The sequence below is a fragment of the Haliotis rubra genome, unplaced genomic scaffold, assembly GCF_003918875.1.
Source record: "Haliotis rubra isolate DU_JTF1 unplaced genomic scaffold, ASM391887v1 Scf432, whole genome shotgun sequence".
NCBI classification, from domain to species: domain Eukaryota; kingdom Metazoa; phylum Mollusca; class Gastropoda; order Lepetellida; family Haliotidae; genus Haliotis; species Haliotis rubra.
The window spans coordinates 247,199-270,859 of record NW_025767116.1 but is presented as its reverse complement, the minus strand read 5'-3'; positions in this window follow the sequence as shown (position 1 = coordinate 270,859).

The following is a 23,661-nucleotide window of genomic DNA, read 5'->3' as shown; positions in this document are numbered from 1 at the left end:
TTATCATGAAAAACACATTTCAGGCCTTTGTTTATCTTATCAGTATGAATAAAACGTTCATTAATAATTGAAATACAAATGACGCGCGTATTATTTATAGATGGTTATTTAAAAAGTATTAATAAAGTATGAGCAAAATGAGCATTGTTGAATTCAAGGCGTTTTCACTAAAACTATTATTACATGATGCGAATATGAGGCCTACAGGTCGTGACAAGGCTGTGTGGGTGTAGTGCCTCCATCTGGATTGACATAACTCCTCAATAAGGGCGTGGTTTATAAATATGGGTGCGTTTCATCAAAAGGTTGTTGTCTGTCCACATATGCGCTCCACAAACGGCTTTGCTCGAATTTGGAAAATATTCCTCAAAATATAAAGCTTGTTTGTTTGCAATCAGCACCATTCCAGCTATATAGCTGTGTCTAAATAATCGAGTCTAGACCAGACAATCCAGTGATCAACAACATGAGCATCGAAATCCGCAACTGGGATACAATGACATGTGTCAACCAAAGGAAGCCAGGCTGACCCCCACAAGCATGGGTTCCTGAAGATCAATTCTCACCCTGTTCAACACGGGTTTCAAACTACGGAGTCTTTGTTAAGTCATTTCTTGCATCAGCATCCATTCAAAGTACCACAGTGACCTATGTCAGAAATATTTTGCACAGCCTCCATCACTTCGGGTCTCCCTCCCACAAGAAGCTGACACACAGTGACGAAACTGCAAAACAGTCCAACTCACTGTGTTGTTTGATAAACAATCCGGAATTTTCGATCGTATGAATCCATTTGAACCAACCTCATTTTGATGTATGTAACCACGTTATATATGATTCTACGTTTGTTAAATACATACGACCATGCACCTGTTCACATCCCTTGCGTTGACGTCACCTGGATCTCTTTCACGTACACAATAAGACATTGGAAGCCGGACTAGAGGCTCGTTTACTCTGCTCTTCGGAAACTGGTAATAGATGTATCATTGGACATGTTGTTACTTTATAGAACTTTTTAAAGCTGATTGCAGCATTTTGGACACCACATACGTGAATTTTAAGGTGCTGTGATGTTTCTTGTTGATTTTGTTGTTCTTTATATGTTGATGTTTTTGTTCATTTCTTTTTGACTATTTATTGTTTTCGCATTTTGCTCGTTTTAACAGTTGCCGTTTTACTTGTTCAAATCGTTTTACACACTGTGTTGTCTGGGTTCTTGAATCAAATATATAACAAAACTTCTGTATACAATACCAGACAGCCCATGTTATAAATGATATTTGACATCAATACTTTCTATTAAAAACTGCCTATAAGTATCGTATTAAGGTCAAATGTTTCCGTTTCAATTCCTTTTCAGCGATTCTCCTCCCATTACCTGTGTTGAAAGAGATATTGTGGCAAGCTGGTAATGAAACAACGCTCTTACTTTCACGCATGTACCACATGCTATATATGACCCTGCTCCACAACAGCTCATTGGATTCTTTGAAGAAGCTCAAAATCAATGGCAGATAAAAATAGACGAGACACTTCAAGAAACCATACACGGTAAACAGGGAAATGGAATATGTTGAAAAATTGAATTCCTGGATAAAAACGGTAGAATTTATTCGTGTAGATAATAACGTCGGTGATTGGACGTGAACGGTTAAGTGAGATAGTAGGGTTTAGACCTGATTTCCGAATAGGACTTTTTACCAAAGTAAGGGTTCAGGAGTTTGTGTCATAAATATATAGGTGTCTATGTTTGTGTGGCGTCCACGGTGTTTGAGGCAACGCTGAAATAGCAGTAGTATTAGCGGGTTTATGTTGTCTGTGTCAATTACCAAAATCAGATCAGTTTCCTTCAGGGATAATGCAAAATACGGGAGAGTTCATCAAATACAGGCTATTTTACAATATGTTATACTGCAAAATATAGAAAATAGTGACCAATTTTCCTTGGGGATATTGCAAATATACAGGATGTTTTGCAATTCGGGGAGACTGGCAAATACAGTTCCCTGTCGAATGAACACAAATGCATACAACCATTATTATTAAAAACATGCTTTTCGTTATGGGACATCATTGGATATACGTGTGTGAGTGAGTATGGTTTTAAGCCTCTTTTAGCATTATTCCAGAAATTTCAGTGGAACATCAAAAATGGCCTTCACACCTGGCACCTATGTTGGGAGTAGAATCTTGGTCTTTGGCATGAAGAGCGAACACTTAAACCACGAGGCTAACCCATCGCCCAACAAATACTCACATATTTACTCTTTGGAACACTTTCTAAACAGAGGCCATTTTGGATATTTCTAACTACATAAACAGGCCACTTGAGTGGGTATAATCAGTGAGTGAGTGAGTTTAGTTTTACGCCGCATCCAGCAATATTCCAGCTATATGGCGGCGGTCTGTAAATAATCGAGTCTGGACCAGACAATCCAGTGATCAACAGCATGAGCATCGATCTGCCTAATTGGGAACCGATGACATGTGTCAACCAAGTCAGCGAGCCTGACCACCCGATCCCGTTAGTCGCCTCTTACGACAAGCATAGTCGCCTTTTGTGTCAAGCATGGGTTGCTGAAGACCTATTCTACCCCGGATCTTCACGGGTCAGAGGGTATAATCAAATACAGTCCAGTTTACGCCAGATATATGACGGAATACATGTTAGTTTACCTAATATTTTACCACATACACGGATGTTTGCTCATGAAAACATAACTAAATACAAACCAGTTTACTCGAAGGAACATCGTCGAATGCTGGCCATTTACGCATGGGGATAAGGCTAAATACGGGACATGTTACCCTAGGGAATACTGCCAAACACAAGCCAGTTTACTCTGGCGGAATATTGCCAAAGTAAAGCTGGTTCACTCATGTGAGTATTACAAAATACAATACAATTTACTGTGTGGAAAATTGTCATATTTTCTTTTCCATACTCTCTTTTGCATTTGCGGTGGAGAGAGATCGATCTCGCTATAAGATATATAATAGAGAAATAAGTGCTTAAGCCCGCTATCAAATTATCTCGTTGTTGACGAACCCCACTTGTCTTGAATACGTTTGGTTCAAACCTTATCTATGAAAGATCACAGCAGATCTAGAGAAGCACTTTAGATGAATCAAACGAGATGATTCTTTTTTTTAAAAATGTGTGATATTGATACATCTACAAGAGAGGATTTGAACTATTAAATTTGTCGAATTTTATACCTTGTTGACCAAAAATAATAATCTTAGGTTTAATACCTGAATTGTGCCTGAGGTTTTGTCCTCTGTTCGAGATTGCAGTGTTTCAATAAGACGAGGATTGGGTCGTCTTGCTTTATTGTATCTTCAAGTGCCTTGTACCGCAAGATCAAAGTCTCTTCCGTTCTAAACTGCTTACCACAGTCATTAAGTGCTGTTTTCTGGGCAATTTCATTAGGCTTAATCACAACGGCTCGCGTTGCATTTAAACCCAACATGCCGCGACAAGCACTTGTTTCATTATTCAACACCATGTTGTAGCACTTTATTGGAGGATTGTTGTATGGAAGGTGAAAGTAACACGAAGTATGATTGGCAGTTGTCAGTTGTAATCTGATCTATTTGGAAAAGACATGGAATGCGGCTTTTATGAGTGTGCTAAGGATCAGTCCAATGTGGGATTTGATGTCTAATTAGGACATGTTGGACAGCAGAATTAATTATACATGCTAAGTAACCGAGAGATGGGATTTAACAATGCAGAAGGAACGCAACATACACGCGCTGAAGGTGATACTTTATTTCTTTTCTGACGGAAAGGTTGTAATTGATATTATAAAGAATTCTCTATGATCAAGACATACTGGACAAAAACGTTAGGGGTAATAAATATTCATGTAGATATTTTTAAGCATCTGCGGGCGAAAAATAATATCACCAAACAAATCCATGATCTCAAACATCTTTCGTACAGTATATAAAACTGCAATGGCTGGGTCACATCAAGTTCAACATGGATGGCTACAAAATGCGAAAGCAGCTAAATGCCTATTCTGCAAACAAGGAGTAGTGAGTCGTGTCCCCTGCTGTCAATGCGTTGACAGAGCTCTGAGAGAAGGCTAGCAGACAGTCCGGACCGGATGTGATAACAAAGTTGCTGATAGAGAATGCAGATAGTAAGCACCGAAAGAAAGCGTTGACAGAGTGTGCTTATAGAAAGTGTTCACGGGATGTGCTTAAGTGTTCATTGATGTGCTTAAAGAAAGTGTTCACGGGATGTGATTAAAGTGTTCACGAATGTGCTTAAAGAAAGTGTTCATAATGCGCTAAAGACAGTGTTCACAGGATAGCTAAAGAATGTGTTCACATAATGTGCTTAAAGAATGTGTTCACCTAATGTGCTTAAAGAAAGTGTTCATATGATGTGCTTATGGAAAGTGCACACAGGATGTGCTTAAAGAAAGTGTTCACAGGATGTGCTTATAGAAAGTGTTCACAGGGAGTGTTTGCAGAGTTAAGTTGACAGAGGCATGACAGAGCTGCAGCAAGTGGTCAAAGCAACTGAATGAGAATAGCTGTTCTGAAAACAAAGAATGGTGAGTCATCTCGACAAAGAAAGTGCTGACAGAACATAGACAGTGTTCACAGAAGGATGACAGAGTGTTGTCTGTGCGTTAACAGTGCGTGGCAGAGGGTTGACGGAGCACTGGCAGAAAGCTGTCCGAACGCGTTGACACAATATTGACACAATATTCAATGAATTGCAGTTAGAGAATGCTGATAATGAACGCAGATTTTAACAGAATGTGTTGACATAATGTGCTGACAGATACTGTTGGCATGGGGAGCTGTCAGAAATTGTTTACAGGGAGTAGTTACAAAATGAGCCAAGAGGACAGAAGGAGAGGACAGAAAGTTTGGAAAGCTCAACGCTCAAGTGAAACGCGGTTAACGCTTCAGTCTCTCCTACTATATGGATTTAACAGTTTGACGCTGCTTCGCCTACACAGAAAACACATCCTCTCATCGGCATCGGTCGAATACTTACAGCAACAGATACAATAACGAAAAATAAGTGTTTATCAGCTGGAAACGTATTTCATTAAATATCCAATCATTCAAAGGCTATGACCACAATGCAATAACAATTGATATCGCATATAAACCCCATTTCAACCATATCAGTTGAAAGAAAACATGAGTGCTGCAGATAGAAGTGTATTGTATCAATTGCCTTCGATCCATTCCTCAAGGTTGATTCCGCCAAATTGATTGCGGTAATTGCTTTTCAACATATTTTATTTAGCACATGACAACAGCTTTGTTTATTGTGCAAATATTTACAAAGGAAACAAATAGACCAGTTCCCGTCTTTCATCCCAGGGTTTTGTCATTATCATAACATCAATTATTCCAATGGTAACATATGTTCGTCTGGGGTATTACTTTACTTGGAATCACCTTACCGATTCACGTGAAACAAAACCTGCGGTATCACGCCCCTTGTTTGAATTATTCGCTGTACGTTGATGTTTAGCCATACGACATTTGTCAAATGTTATCGAAACAAATCAAGCATGTTTTTATTTCTATGTCGTTTGAACTTACATGACGTGTAGTGTCATTGTGACCAGGAATTTAGACGCATCGTCTTCCTGAGGTTGTCAAGAAATCAACGACATTAAACTGCAAAGAAATTAAACATGACGTCGCTATGACGCTGTCCTTTTATGATTAGGGCAAGTTAATTTCAGATCAGTTATTCATCTTTCAATATGAACACATTGATTATTGATATTAAAATCTTGAATCGCTTCATTTATAGATGACCGTTTATGAATTACTAATACAGTATGAGCAAACTCAGCTTGTATTTCAGTTAATGGCTTCTTCATTAAAATTACCATCATGCTAGTATCAGATTTGCAGGTGGTGATAAGGCTTTGGGCTGTGTAGGCGTGGTTCCTCCATCTTGACGGACATGGCTGCTTGGAAAGGCATCGTTTTTAACGTGGATGAGGTTCCTCAAAAGTACGTTGACACTCCACATATGCGTGTATGATTGTGTTTGAAAATATTAATTGAAATATTCCAGAATAGTTTAAGAGCATCCGTTCCGAGTAGTATTGTATCATAGTAACATCATGAATTTGCTTATGTGAGAAAGGATCTGAACGACCTCAACACTTTCGATGTCCCTCACACATCAACCAGACACGGCATTACGTAACTGCAAAACAGTTCAGCATACGGCTAAAATCAAGTCACCCACTCTCTGATAATCAATCCGTACATGTTGGTCGTATACCTTGTTTCACAGCGACTTCTCTATGGTGCCTATAACCGTTTGTAATGATGATGATTATGATAATACGTTTGTAAAACAAATACCACCATGTACCCATGAACATCTCTTGTGTTGACAACTAGATATCTTCTGCGTCCAAAACAAGTAACGGGCGGCAGGTACGAGAGGCCTGTCTGTACGAATCCCCAAATCTTAGTCTGCAAACACAATCGTTTGTAGTTCTAACAAATACTAACATCTACACTACTCTTCTTAAACTTCTAAATGACATGTCACTGGTGAAAGCTGTTGCTTTTAAGATTTTTTAAGATACGCGACAGTCTACCTGAAAGGACACTGACGTCGTTAATTTATAAGCTCCTTTGATGTTTTTGTTCTGTGGTTTATATGTATGCTAGATTCATTTCTTTTCTTGACTTTTTGCTGTTTTCGTATTTTGTACGTCTTTCGCTTTCAGCAGTTGCAGTTTTAATTTTTTATCGTCTAAATTACCACACATTTTTTTCACACTTTTTATAAACAGAAAACAACTCATGTACTCCTGGATATAACACCAGACAGCTGACGTTACCTAAAGAAATAATATTTCTAAATCAATATATATCTGTTTAAAACTGCCTCGAAAGTATCGCATAGAAGTCAATTGTTTTCGTGTCATTTCTTCTTTTTTTTAGCGTTTTCGATTATAAGTGTTGAAATAGACAACACTATATAAACGTGAACGGATTATTGGCTCAGCTCCACAACAGCTAATTTGAGGCTTTACGAAAGCGCAAAATCAATGACAGTAAATATCATGACAAAAAGAGAGGGGACACTTCAAAAAACCATATACAGGAAACAAGGAAATGAAATATGTTGAAAAAATTGAACTCCAAGGTACATTTTAGCTTATGGGTCATATTGTCAGTGATTGCATTCATTTAGATAATATCTTCGGTGATTAGACGTGAATGGTTTAATGAGATATTTGGGATTGGAGCGAGAAATAGACATTTCCAAATACGTGTATGCCGTTGTTTCTGTTGTATGGTTTGTATGTCTGAATACTTAGTAGTTGAAATAGCTAAAATAGCAATGGTAGTAGCGGGTGTATTACCAAATACAGATGGGTTTCCTCATGGGGATAGACCGTCTCCGTGGTTTAGTGGTAAGAGCGTCCGCCCGGAGTGCGGAAGGTCGCGGATTCGATCCCCGACTGCGTCATACGAAAAGACGTTAAAATATGGTACTTGTTGGTCCCTGCCTGGCGCTCGGCATTAATGGGTCGGCTGGGAGTCAGTATAATGTGTCTGAGTGGGGTATTCATGCTTCACTGCGGCATGGTATCACAGTGGGCTAGCACTATAAAACCAGCTTTAGTCTGGGCTAGTACAAGCAGCCGCACATACACATACACACGCATGCACGTCGTCATATGAGCGAAATATTCTCAAGCACGACGTTAAACCCAATTCCACCACCACATCATGGGGATAATGCTAAATACGGGACAGTTCACCAAATACAGGTTACACTTGGTGATACTTTAAAATACAGACTACTTTTCCGTTCAGGATATTGCAATGTGCAGGATATTTTGCCCTTGGGTATACTGGCAAATACAGTCAACCTTCCTCGAAGGGACACACACACATACAACCCATAGTCTTTTACTTTTCCTTAATTGACATTACCAGATATCGTGAGTGACAGAGTTTGCTTTTACGCCGCTTTTAGCAATATTCCAGCAATATCACGGCGGGGAACACCAGAAATGGGCTTCACTTTGGCTACCCCCCTGTCCGAGAAAGGCTTGCAAATTTACTCTATGAAACAATATCAAATAGAGCTCTTTTTAACCTTTGTGATATTTAAACAAAAACATACACGCCCGTCTACATTGCGTAATTCCCAAAGTTTTCTCCTTTATTGCCAATACGCGTCAGTTTACTCAAGGGGAATGTCCCCAAAGAGAGGCCAGAGGGTCATTAAAATAGTTTACTCAGTGGACTATTGCTGTAGTCAGATCTTTTCTTCTTGTAAGTTAAGACTGCTATCAAATTATCTCATGGTGGAAGATCCCACTTGTCATGAGTGCGTTGATTCAACCTCATCTGCGAAAGGTAATTTTTGTGAGAGAAGCTCTTTAGAGTACTCGGGCGGGATTATTGTTTCCTAAATCGGTGATAATGATATATCTACAAAAGAGAATTTGAAGCGGCTGACCAAGAACACAAAACTAAAACAAGGCATGGGACTTAGCTCAAAAAATCTTTAGTAGTGTCGACAGTGCTGGCGTTTATGTTTCTAATATGTCCAGTTCTGACATTTTAGAAACTGACTTCTTTGAACTATTCACCGTATTTCACATTGATATTTAACCACACGAAAGTTCTCAGATGTCATGGAAACAAATTCAGCATTCTATGCTCCTATGATTAAAGCAATCTCGAATTAACATGGCGTGTAGCGTCATTGTGACCAGGTTCATAGGCGCACCGCCTTCCTGAGACTTTCAGGAATGCACCAGTCTTAATTCAACGATATTAAACTTAAAAGCAGGCGTGCCATGACATCACGCGATAACTCTGTCCTTTGTTCATTAGGGCAACATGATGCATGATACAGGATTTACAGAATTACTTTTAAATTATCATAAAACACATTTCAGGCCATGTGTTTATCTTTTGTCAACAAAACACTTATTTATTCTTGAAATTAAAATCCTGAATCGCAACATACATATTCAAGACATTCACATGATGTTAATATCAAACCTGCAGGTCAGGACGAGTACATGGACGTCGTTCCTTCATGTGGTTCCTCAATAAGGCCGTGTTTATATATAGAGATATATATAGATATATTATATATAATTATTATATGTATGTATGTATATATATATATATATATTATACATGTGTATATATATATATATATATATATTCCATATGGCATATATATATATATATATATATATATATATATATATATATATATATATATATATATATGGAGGTGGTTCCACCAAATGGCATTGTCTGTCCATATATCCATAAGTACCCCAAAACGGCTGTTAGAATTTGCAACATATTAGTAAAAATAATCAGAGAACGGAGTCTTTGTTAAGACATTTTCTGTAGTATCATCCATTCAATGTAGTAACATGAATTAGCTTCATTTGCAGATAAAAATTTATGAATTATTACTAAAGGATGAGCAAACTCAGTTTGTGTTTCAATTCAGGGCACTTTCATTGCACTTGCCATCATACTAGTATCAGACTTGCCGGTCGTGATAAGGCTGTGGGCTGTGTAGGCGTGGTTCCTCCATCGTTTTTTAATATGGATGTGTTTCCTCAACATGAGGTTGTCACTTCACATATGCGTTCCACAAAGGTTTGGGTCTGAATTTGGAAAATATTAGTTGAAATATTCCAGAATTCGTAACATGAACTTGCTCATGTGAGAAATATTCTGCACGACACACCGTTACGAAACTGCAAAACAGTTCAACGTGACGTTAAACTCACGATAATCGCTAACATCTGAGGGTGATGGTGTAAATCCAACTTGGGTCCATGCAGGTAGCAAAGTACTGTAAATCCCCATGGACTTTAGGATGGTGATCTGCCTTCAATTGTTGGCGATCTCTAGCCCGTTTTTATATTGTGCTGTTTAGAAAATATTATTTTATTGTTACTTAATTGTTTCAGATTTAAATCTGTGATAGTTAATTGTTTTAAATTCAAATCTGTGATGAGCAACCATGAGTGTTGTTTAGAACATGATTCTGCGTTTGTAAATACGATCGTGCACTCATTCATATCTCTTGGGTTGACAACATCCAGATATCTTTCCCGTCCACAACTAGACATGGACGGCTTGTACGAGAGACCTGTCACTTCGATTCCCTAAAACCTCGTCTGCAAACATAAAAGTTTGTAATTGTAAAACAAATAACGTCTGCTCTACTCTTTTGAAGCCACTAAAAAGAAATATCAGTGGTGATAGCTCCTTGGATATTCTGGTTTTTTTGCTAATTTTTTTTGCATAGTCATTACATTTCAAAAGATTTTATTGTTTACGTAATTTGTTCACCTTTTGTCCTTAGCAGTTTCAGTTTTAACTGTTCTTATCGTTTTTCACTGCCACACTGTTTTTTTGTGGGTTCTTGCTCTAAATGTGTAGAAAAACTCACATACTTCGACTGCCCACGTTAGAAGAACAACAAATATGTTCAAATCAATATGTTCAAATCAATACATTACCAGTAAAAATATGTGCTTCCGAAGTATCGTAAAAAGGTCAAATGTTTTAATTCCTCTTTAGCGTTTCCCATTATCCGTGTTGAAATAGATACTTGGGTAAATTGATGATGAAACAAAGTTCTTGCCTTCACGCATGTATCACATGCTATATAAACGTGAAAGCATACAGTGACCCTGCCCCACAACAGTTAAAGGGAGGCTTTAAAAAGGCGAAAAATCAATGGCAGTAATACCGTGATAAAAATAGACAAGAAACTTCAAGAACCCATACACGGAAACCAAGAATAGTGAATATTTTGAAAAACCTGAATGACAGAATTTCTACAGTAGATTGTATTTGTATAGATTCGGTGGCTGGACGTGAATGGTTCAGTGAGATTGCGGGGTTTAGGGCCGATATCAGATATGTCTAAACAGGATTTGTTTTTCAAAGTAGGGGTTTATGCGTTTCCGTCTGTGGTATAACTGTGGCCTGTATTGGCTTGTATTGTATAGTATTGGAGGCAATTACAAAAATAGCAGTGGTATTCGCGGACTAACGTCGTCCGGGTCAATTAACAAACACAGATGGGTTTCTCTTGATGATACTGCCAAATACGGGATAGTTCACAATATGCATGTTATTTTACAGTAGGGGATACTGCAAAATACAGACCACTGTTCCCTTAGTCTGCAATATACAAAATATTTTGCAATATACTGGATAATAATCCACATTAATTGAGGATGGGGGTTAATCACTTGCTGCTCATATTGTTTACCTTACTGGGATATATTACTAAACGCCCACAAATTGACTACATGGAACATAACCAATGGTATTTGAACCTTAGTGATACTATTGGGTTCATCAAATACAGTTTTTTAGGTGTGAAAATTTCAGACCATGTTTCCATTTTCTCCATTTACATGAGGTTATATCACCAAAAATATACCTGTTCACTCTGGGGGAAATTCACTCTTCAAAAAAAGAAACACATTAGCTATTTTTAGAAGAATTTATTGTATTAATTTAAGAGCAATTATTTCATGTAAATCCAATTGTAAGAATGTGAATTTCACGTCTATAGAGTTCGCCAACACAACAGCAGCCTTTCTTGATGTGTTTCTGTTTACTTGGGTGGACAAGATGGCTTCAAAGAAAGTATGGGCACCCTTGGCTGCAATTACTGCTCGGCACCGACTGGTCGCTCTTGTGGAATTCTTCCTCACTCTTCCTGCAGTACGATGGCCAGTTGTGGAAGTGTCTGAGGCATGTTTTGACGTTCACATACACGTCGATCGAGTTGATCCCAAAGGTGTTCTATCGGGTTTAGATCTGGTGATCGGGAAGCTATGGCAAGACATTGACGTTAGAATTGGCAAGGTAGCAGACCGTGACGCAGGCTGTATGTGAAGTAGCGTTGTCATGCTGGAACAACTCCCTCTATTGGTCCATAATCGGAAGCATGTCAAATTTCCCCGAACCACCACTAAATCAGATCTTTGTGTGCTGGATAATACATCCCACACCATAACACGGTCTCCACCGAATCTGTCGACCTGTCGAATGCAATTAGGGGCAAACAAAACGTTCATTTCTCCGACGGTCTTCCACCTCGCCGGTGAAGAAGAAATCGTGATTCATCACTGACCCAGACTCGCATCCAGTTTCTAAGGTACCACTTCCGGACTCTACAACACCACCGCAAGCGACTATCCCATGCCTCTTGCGACCAGCAGAGGATGCCAGGAACGGAATCTAAATGAATATGATCTCATTCCTATTGTTCGTTTTTTTCTTGTAGTTTTATTCAGGAAGAAAGGCATGTTGGCTCTGTTCATAATCCTTCATATCGCTTTCTCGAAACATTATTTAGTATTATCCATGTTATCTAGAAAGACTGGTCAATGCAATTTATGTACATAGGCTAAATTGAAAATAAGAACGCTATTGATTTCAGCTAATTTTACTTAGCCACAGGAGACAGCAAGCAGTTTAAACATTGATTCCAGAAGTCAAGTCAATTGTGGTATCAATATCCTGGTTGAAGTAGATAATGATGTACTGGTCTCCTGCTTGCATTTTCGCAAAAACAAAATTGAAAGTTTATATTCCTTCCTGAAGCTTGTCTCCTTGTATGACAATATAATCATACTACGTGAATGTTAAATTCTAAATCGTGCAGCTCGAGCTGACGGTACCCTAATGAAGTCAAACTATGTGTGGTATTTGGTCTTTTGGTTGGTGACAAAATGACAAGATGACGCGATTTATGTATGTTATTGTTCTGAGTCGTCTTTTCCAACACTGTCACAATTACGAAGGAAAAGGGTATTAGGTTATGTCCTTGGTTGAAATAAACTTAAATGAACAAAAGGAGGAGAACATGATGGGGGTACGGATCACCAGCACTGTATCCATTTCACTGATCAACAGCTTTACATTTATCCTCTCACCCTCTACTGCAACCTTCTTCCTTCTTGAGTGGCATTTAGAAGCTGGTCTGATGAACAGGAACGATTTTGTTATGGATAGAAAACTTTACTGTTTTGGTAGACAACGCCTCAAGGATCTTCTTTCTTTCTTGAAGCTGGTTTGCCGGTGCCTTGTGATGTATGCTGAATTGATCTGGAACACACCATCTGTGTTGGCTTGCTTCTTTAGTATCTTTCAAAAGAAAGAGGGCTAAGTCTTAGGACGTCTTGCTTTGATGTGCCTCATACCACTGTATAAAAATCTCTGGTTATTAAGCCGTCATTAGGCTTAATCACAACAGCACGTTCATACCGCGACAAGAGCTTTTTTCATTATTCAACACCATGTTGTAGCACTTTATTGTAGGATCGTTGTCAGAAAGGTGAAAGTAACACGATGTTTGATTGGCGGTTGTCAGTTGTAATCTGATCTATAGGGAAGAGACACGGAATGCTTCCTTTGTCAGAGTACTACGGGCCGATCCAATGTAATCTTTTATGCCTAATCAGGACATGTTGGATGGCAGGATTAATGATATTTAAATAACCAAGATATGGGCTACATCCAAGCAGAAGCAACGCAACATACCCATGATGAAGTTGGTACTTCTTTTCTATTTATGACGGAAAGGCTGTCATTAATTTTATAAGAAATCCATACTGGACAAACAAGTTAGGGATCATGAATATTTTGAGGGGTACTTTTTTATGAAATTTTGGGCCCAGTCTTCGCAACTAAAAATAATACCCCGAAACCAACGCATGATCCCAATATTTTATTCTACATAAACATAAGGAGTCAGTAATGCGGGAATGGTAAAATATTTAACTGAAATTGGCATATTCCGTTGACTCTATTATGGTTGATTTTAAAGTTGGATGGTTGGTTGTTCCACGCCGCACTCAGCAATATTCCAGCTATATGGCGGCGGTCTGTAAATAATCATGTCTGGAACAGACAATCCAGTGATCAACATCATGAGCATCGATCTACGCAATTGGGATACGATGTCAACCAAGCCAGCGAGCCTGACCACCCGATCCAGTTAGTCGCCTCATACAACAAACATGGGTTACTGATGACCAATTCTAACCTGCTTAGCTATAGGATAACTGCAAAAAAGTGAATGTAGCTGAACAGGAAATACTATTTTGAAAACGTGGTGAATCGTGTCGACAAAGGGTCAACAGAAAGTGCAGACTGAATATTGACAGAACGCTAACAGAGTGATGACCGAGAGTGCTGAGAGAGAATTGACACATTTTTGACAGAAAGTCCTATGGTGTTGACAGAGTGCAGACATTGGGCGCGCACAGAAAGCGTTAACAAAGGGCTCGTAAAAAGTACTGACATTGACTAAGACGAGAGAAGAGTGATGCACATGTGACAGAAAATGCTCCTAGAGTGCTGTCAGTTCACAGTAGGTGACAGGAAGGGCTGACACAAGTACTTACAGGAAGAGCTGACAGGGTGCACGGACAGAAAGTATTGAAACTGTGAGTACTCACAGAACGTGCTGAAAAAGTGTTGACAGAAAACTATTGACGCGCTACAATGAATTAAAACACAGTTAACAGTTTCGTCTGTCCAAATATGTGTTTCTTGGTTTATCAATCGTCCTACCCCACCTACATAGGGAACAAAACATGTCTTCTCTGCAGCGTTGTCCTAACAGCTACATCACCAGAAACTAGAAGAAAAAATATGTACATTCACACCAGGATATACCGCCCCTGGATATACCGCCTTACTAGATATACCGCCTTACTGGATATACCGCCTTACTGGATATACCGCCTTACTGGATATACTGCCTTACTGGATATACTGCCTTACTGGATATACCGCCTTACTGGATATACTGCCTTACTAGATATACTGCCTTACTGGATATACTGCCTTACTGGATATACTGCCTTACTGGATATACCGCCTTACTAGATATACCGCCATGGATTTCCTCGCTATATAATTCCCTGGATATAACACCAAACTTGATATACCGCCACCGCCAATCTTTTTGAGAACAAATGTGCCAACTCCCTGGATTAAGCCAAGTTTGATCACCAAATCCATTGCATATTGGTGTAATGCAAGAGTTTATCCTTTTCTTTTCGAAATCAGAACAATAGACTGAGTATATTTCGAATAAAGTATTTTCTAAAAACATGTACATGGTTTCATGTTTGCAGATAGAATGTAAAACATGGAAATAACGTTGATGTATTTCGTTTAATATCCATCATTCAAAGGCTAGGAACACAATGATATAACATTTAATAACAAACATAATAAAAGACCATATCGACTGAAAGGAAACCAAAGTATGAATTGCCTTCGATCCACTGATCAAGGTTGCTTCCATGGCGGTACAAAAGTAATTGGTTTTCAACATATTTTATTTAGCACAGGACAATAACTTTGTTTGCCTGTTCACGCGAAACTAATTATCCTTTTATTCGAATTATTCACTGGTTTTGATGTTAATATTTGACCACCAGAAAATTGTCAAATGTTATGGAAACAAATCAAGCATGTGTTTATTGCTATGCTACCAATCTCGAACTTACATGTCGTGTAGCTTCATTGTGTCCAGGTATCCGGAAGCATCGCCTCCCTAGGACTGTCACTAATTCAAAAGTGTTAATTCAACTGCTATGACATCACACGATGATGCTGTCACACGTTGATTAGGACAACTTAATAAGGCTTCATTGCCATAGGGACTTAATGAATTACTTCACCATAAAATGATTCCTTTCAATATGAATGAAACATTTATTTATATCTTTCAATATGAATGAAACATCGATACACAGTGGTTTATGAAATATTGATAAAGTATGAGAAAAGCCGAATGTATTTCAGTTCAAAATATTTTAATCAACCGCCTCCGTGGTGTAGTGGTTAGAGCGTCCGCCCGGAGAGCGGAAGGTCGCGGGTTCGATCCCCGACCGCGTCATACCAAAAGACGTTAAAAATATTGTACTTGTTGGTCCCTGTCTGGCGCTCGGCATTAATGGCTACAAGGACTGGTCGGCTCAGAGTCAGTATAATGGGTCTGAGTGGGGTATTCATGCTTCACTGCGGCATGGTATCTCAGTGGGCTAGCACTATAAAACCAGCTTAACTCTGGACTAGTACAAGCGGCCGCACATACACATACACACGCATGCACGTCATCATATGAGCGAAATATTCTCAAGCACAACGTTAAACCCAATTTCACCTCACCTCACCTATTTAAATTAAAACTACCATCGCCTGATTCAAGAGTTGTGACAAGGCGGTAGCTGTGACGTTGTGACAAGGCGGTCGCTCAGCCTGGACGTGGTTCCTTCATGGAGAGCGGTTCCTCAAATGATTGTTCTCTCACCACATATTTGTTCCACAAACGGCTTGTTTGAATTTGGAAATTATTACTCAAAAGATCCAGGGAAAGGAGACTTTGTTAAGGCATTTCTTGTAGTAGTATCCGTTCAGTAGTGACGTATTATAGTGACATCATGAATACGTATATGTCAGAAATATTCTGACGACCTCTACCATATTGGGTGTCGATCTCACACGATACTCAAACGCGTGGTTACATGGCTGCACAGCAGTTCAGCTGAGCGTTAATCTCAACTCACCCACTCTATGATAATCAATTCGGGTTTGAAGTTGACTTTATTTGAACCGACCTCATTGATGTGCCTGTAACCGTATGTAATGCTGTAAAATATATCCTACGTCTGTGGGGCGGTGGGGTAGCCTAATGGGTAAAGCGTCGGTTCGTTACGCTGACGACCCGGGTTCGAATCCCCACATGGGCACAATGTGTGAAGCCCATTTATGGTGTCCCCTGTCGTGATATTGCTGGAATATTGCTAAAAGCGGCGTAAAACCCAACTCACTCACTCACTCACTCCTACGACTGTAAACAAATACGATCATGCTCTCATTAACATCTAACTTCTTTGACAGGCATTTAGAAGTTGGAGTAGTAAGGAAGGATAACAATATATGGGTGAATAAAGCAATACAGAAGTTGTTTATCCACATATTGTTATCCTTCCCTATCTCTTGTGTAGATTACTTCATCTGGATCTGCGTCTACAAGCAGGCATTGGTGTCTTGTATGAGAGGCCTGTCTACCAAAATCTACCCTGCTATTCTGAAACTGGGGACAGTGTAGCCTAGTGCTTAAAGCATTGGCCCGTCACTCCGAAAACCTTCCATTCCCCACATGGGTACACCGTGTGAAGACCAGTTCTGGTGTCCCCCGCTGGGATATTGTTGGAATATTGGTAAAAGCTGTGAGAAAAAACATACTCGCTCACTCACTCACTCACTCGTTCACTCTTCTGAAACTAGTAAAAAGATACGTAAGGGACGATAGTTTCTACTTTTAAAATAATTTAGGATCTTTTTAGGATACGTGACACATCTGAGCATGGGCAGCTGGTGCGAGAGGCATATATCGACGACTCCCTAAAACATCTTCTAAAAAAACAATCGTGTGTAGTTTTAACAAATATTTAAGTCCAATCTTCTCTTTTAAAACCTGAAAACGATATATCAGGGATGAAAGTTGCTGCGTTTTAGATTTTTTTATGGCAACATGAAACGTGGCACCACAAAGACGTCCTTAAGCTCCTTCGATGTTCCTTTCATTGTTTGTATGTATTTTTTTATATTCTTTTGTCTGGATTTGTAATTGTTTTCGGGATTTTTTAAATAGCAGTGGCAGTATTTACTGGTTCTGTTTGGTTATCATTGCAACACAGTTTCTTTATATATATAACTCACGTATTCCGGTGTATAATAACAGACAGCCAAAGTTCCCACCCCCAAAACTAATAGATTTCATTTTTAAAAAGCGCCTCGAAAGTAAGGTCAAATGTTTCCGTTTGAACTCCTTTTTAGCGCTTCCCGCAGTCTGTGTTGAAACAGATAGGGCAAACTGATAATGATACAATGTTCTTGTCTTCGCGCATGCACCATATGCTATATAACTGTGAATATATACAGTAGCCCTACTCAAGACAAGCTAATTGGAGGCTCTAGAAAAGCCCAACATCAGTTACAGAACATACTCATGTATTGTGATAGAAATAGACGAGACACTTCAAGAAACCATATATAGAAAACACGAAAATGATAGTGTTCAAAAAATTGAATTCCTAGATATAAACGGTATATGTTATTGACGTGGATCATATTGTCAGTGATTGGACGTGAACGGTTTAGGGAGATAGCCAAATTCAGATATTTTGTACATAGGATGTTGTGTGAAGTAGGGGTTTACTCCATTCTGTCTTCAGTGTAACGGTTTCTATCTTTGTGTGGCTTGTAAGGTATTTCAGGCAACGCTGAAATAGCAATGGTATTATCAGGTTTATGTTATCCGGGCCAATTAACGAACACAGATGATTTTCCTCTTGGGGAAAAGGCCAAACACAGAATAATTAACAAAATACAGGTTATTTTACATTCAGTGATACAGACCACATTATCGTTTAGGATTTTGCAATATACAGGATATTTTGCACAAGGTTGTACTGGCAATATACTAGTAGTCTACATTACTCGAGGGGATACTACCAAATGCAACTCGTATTGTTTACTTTACTCTAGGGATATTACCAAATACTCGCCTATTCACACCATGAAGCATTACCAAATACCTGCCATTTTAACCATGGTGATATTGACAGAATTAAATCACTTCACACCAAAAGTGTGGTTTATGGGTCATATTAATGGAGTTGGCTGACCTAGAACACAAAACTGATGAAAAGAAGTTTAGTTTAGATTTCTTTCAGATGTCGATAGTGTTCACGATTATGTTTCTATAATGTCCAGTTTATTTATAGTACCGTCGGATGCAGCACACATTGATGTGTCATCATTTATGTTTGAAAAGAATCTTTCCAACAGACGTCATATGGACATCCAAGGGAACATTCCATAGACATTTCAACATGGCTGTAGCACATGCAGTGTCATTTATCAATTCATCGTATTTCTAATGTTCAAATGAATTAATGTGCTGACACATTGATAGAACGTTGTCAGTGTTGACAGAGCTGACAGATTGCTGAGAGAGTGTATTGAGAGCGGCCGACGATTGACAGAGCACAGACAGAAGGCTGAAATACAATGTTCAAAAGGTAATCACACAGTGTGTACTGAAAGTGTGGACAATGAGGACAATGTGAGCTGACACAGTTGACAGAATGTGTTGACATAAAGTGATTTCAGAAAGTGTTGACAAGAAGTGCTGCTGACAGAATTGGCACTGTGTTGACAGAAAGTGTCAAATTATTGACATAATGTGCTGACAAAATAGTGCCGAGAGGGTGTTGACAAAATAGTGCCGAGAGGGTGTTGAAAGCGCTGATAGAATGAGTGACGCGGTGTTGACAGAAAGTACTTACAGAAAGAACTGACGGAAGGTGTTCACATAGTTCTTATGGAGTGAGTTTAGTTTTACGTCGCACTCAGCAATATTCTAGCCATATGGCGGCGGTCTATAAATAATCGAGTCTGGACCAGTCAATCCAGTGATCAACGGCATGAGCATCGATCTGCGCAATTGGGAACCGATGACATGTGTCAACCAAGCCAGCGAGCCTGACCACCCGATCCCGTTAGTAGCCTCTTACGACACGCATGGGTTACTGAAGGTTCATTCTAACCCGGACCTTCACGGGGAGTTCTTATGGAAAGTTTAGAATGCTCAGTTAAACACGGTTAACGTTTTGATCTATCCAAGTTTTTCCAAAGCGTTTGTTATCAACCCGTCCCGCTTCCCCAACAGTGCGAACACAACACAGTCTCTCTGCAGCATCGTCCTCACAACTACACACACAAAATGTGTTGGAAATAGCGTTGAGGTATTTCATTTTGTATCCCATTATTCAAAGACTATGGACACAATCAAATAACAACTAATAACGAATATAATGAAAAAACACTATATCCATTGAAAGGAAACCTGAGTGCTGCATAAAGAAGTCTGTCGTATCAAATAACTTCGATCCATTCTTCAAGGTTGATTCAGCCAAATTGATATCGTTAATTGGTTTTCAACATATTTTATTTAGCACATGGTAACAGCTTTGTTTATTGTGCAAATATTTACAAAGGAAACAATAAACCAGTCCCCGTCTTTCATCCCAGAGTTTTGTCATTATCACAACATCAATTATTCCAATGGTAACATATTTTCGTCTCGGGTATTATATTACTTGGAATCGCTTTACCTATTCACTTGAAACAAAACTGACTTGTTTGAATTTCTGTGCTGTACGTTGATGTTTGACCACACGAAATTCAGAGGTACAGATAAGCTGCGTATCTGCGTAAATTACGCAAATATTTATGTGAAAACTCAATTCCTTTTAAGACTATTGATAACAAGTACGCTTGAATTTTGTAAATACTCAATAAATGTGATCATACATGCGTACACACACAAATGTGAAATCTTAGCTTGCGTACCGGTGGATAAATAGAATAACTGTGGTATAACGAGACATTCTGTTTCAGGACATGAACTTGGCAACTTGCAGTCTTTCTTATCGTTTCTCATATTACAGATCAAATATAAATAACAAACACTAACATTTAAACTTTATTGTATTTTTAAAATTAATGGAAATAGCAAAATACCCAATTGAGGTTGAGTGAGATGAGTACAATATATTTAGTTACTCAAAGGAAAATTAGGATGCCCAATTGGGATGAGCACAAGTGAGTACATAACTCAAAAAGTTATCTGTAGCTCTGGAAATGTATCAAATGTTTTATGATCTCACGAATAAAGCAATCTTGAACTTACAGACCAAGTTTTCAGACCCATCGTCTTCTTGAGACTGTCAATAATTCAAATTTAACGATTTTAAACTGAAAAGCAAGCATGCCATAACATCGCGCGATTACACTGTCCTGTGTTGGTTATGGCAAATTAAGACAGGTGTCATAGCTAAACGTACTTACTGAATCACTTTCTACTATAGATATTTTATTTTGCTGCAACAACAACCACCTGCTCAATCACATGGTTTTATAGGCCAAACGCCATATATTTGTAATGAACATAAAGGGTTTGAAACCCAGTTTTAGTATGTATACAGCAGTATTAAAAGATGTGTTTTAAATTGAAAAATATATTTATTTGACAAATATCGATATGGATTCATTTAATAGAAAATGGAATGTAATATAACCAGCGTTGTCACTGTTATGACTTTATCTTACAATAATGTAGTACTTGCGTTTCATTGTGATTCGATCACTGGATTGTCTGGTCCAGACTCGATTATTTACAGACCGCCGCCATATAGCTGGGATATTGCTGAGTGCGGCGTAAAACTAAACTCACTCACTCACTCACTCATTGTGATTCCACGATCTTGATGGTTGTATTCGCCAGAAGTGAATAAACAAAACTTATAAAATAAATAATTAGAAAAAAGAATTACTGTATTAAAAACATATTCCAGGTCACATGTGTATCTCTCAATATGAAAGAAACATCTATTAATTAGTAAAATTAAAATCTCGAATCCCTTCATCCATAGTATGAGTAAAGCAAGAATGAATTTCAGTTCAAGAAATTTTCAATAATACTTCCATCACGTAATGCAAGTGTAAAACTGACTGGTCATGGGCGTGGTTCCTCCGCAAAGGATGGTTTTTAGTTAAAAATGTGTGTGTACCTCATCAAAACGGCGATGTCACTCCACATATGCAGTCCACTAGCTGCTGTACTATTCAAAATATTACAGAACAGGGTATTTGTAAAGACATCTAAAGTGACTTACATGATTTAATTACCACAAACGTGTGGATAATGTTGTGGATTCTGTGACATTATCAACATTTAAAGTTTCTCTTGGAATATTTGTTTCTTGCTGGGACTGATTGTTTCATTGTTGTGCGCAGCCATATCCACACTTGGTGATTCGAGAAAAATGCATGTGTGCTGTTTGCTTACCTGTTCATTGTTATTTACCATGCTTGCCTGTTCAGCAGGTCAATATGTAGTGTGAAATAGACCAGAAGCGGCAGTCGAGGTGGAAACAAAATAAAATAAAATGAACATTTTCCCTACCAATAAGACTGCAAAAAACAATTTTGGAGTGCTAAATGCCAGCTTCATGAAAACTAATTCAGTTTCAAGTTATAAGACCAATTTTATAAGGGATTTACTATTTGACCAAAAACCTGATATTATGACGTTAACAGAAACATAGTTAAGAGGTGATTCCACCGACCAAGTGACGGTAGAAAGCATAACACCACATGGATTTAAACCCATACCGCAAGGACGGGAAAGCGTGGCGGCGGTGCTGCTATTCTTTACAAGGACACTTTGAAATTCTCTAAACTAGTTTCTTCACAAACCTTCCTATCTTTTGAAAGTCTTATCATTAGACTTGAGAGTGACAGTCAGACATTGCTGGTGTCTGCAATGTATAGGAAGCCCGGAAAAGACTTCCTTATTGAGTTTGCCTGTTTTCTGGAATTCCTTGATAACGTTCATCTCCCAGATACAGATAGATTTTTGTGTATTCTTTCTTCTCATGGGCTCGTTCAGCAAGTAAGTCTCTGTTCCGACACATGTTCGATGAGATATTCTGCATCGATCAGTCAGTTCAATCTGATCATATTGCTATCCTTGCTAGAGCAAGCGTTTCTATACCCAGAAGTACAGGGATGGAACTATCGCTCCAGAAATGGGACCGTCTTCCTGTTCTGAAGTCAGCTATTTCCACAACACTTGAAGGGTATTCTGAGCTTAGTGTTGAAGCATTTGTCGTCGTTATGATAGTGAAGTCCATAAAGTCATTGATGACCTTGTTCCGATATCCAAACATATTGTAACAGTTCACTCAAAACAACCTTGGTACAATGACGAAATCCAGGCAGCAAAACACTATCGTCAACGGTTGGAGAGGCGGATGAGATCGTCTGATCTGGAAGTCTTTAAAGAGATGTATTCTGCCCAGCGTAATGCTGTCAGTGCCCTTATATACGAGGCAAAGAAAACATTCTTCAATGGCGCAACTGAACATTCTAATGGCCAAACGGATCTTTATCAGTTGTGTGACAACTATGACTCTAAACTCGAAAGGATGAATACATTCTCCAAGTATTCCACTGAAAAGATTGAAATACTTCGTTCACGTGTGGAAAGTAGAACTGTGAGACCTGTTACCACCATCCCCACAAGTAGCGTTCCTGGAAATACATCACTGTCCTCATTTACCCAGACTCATGAGAACGAAACAAGGAAGCGTATCTCTCAGTGTCCAAACACTGTATATGTGGATGGTTGTAGCTCCAGGGAATCATATATCACTGTCCTCATATACCATGATTCATGAGACCGAAACAAGGAAACGTATCTCTTTGTGACTAAACACTGTATATGTGCATGGTTGTAGCTCCGAGGAATCATATATCACTGTCCTCATGTACCCAGATTCATGAGAACGAAACAAGGAAACGTATCTCTCAGTGACTAAACACTGTATATGTGCATGGTTGTAGCTCCGAGGAATCATATATCACTGTCCACATTTACCCAGATTCATGAGAACGAAACAAGGAAACGTATCTCTCAGTGTCCAAACACTGTATATGTGGATGGTTGTAGCTCCAAAATGACAG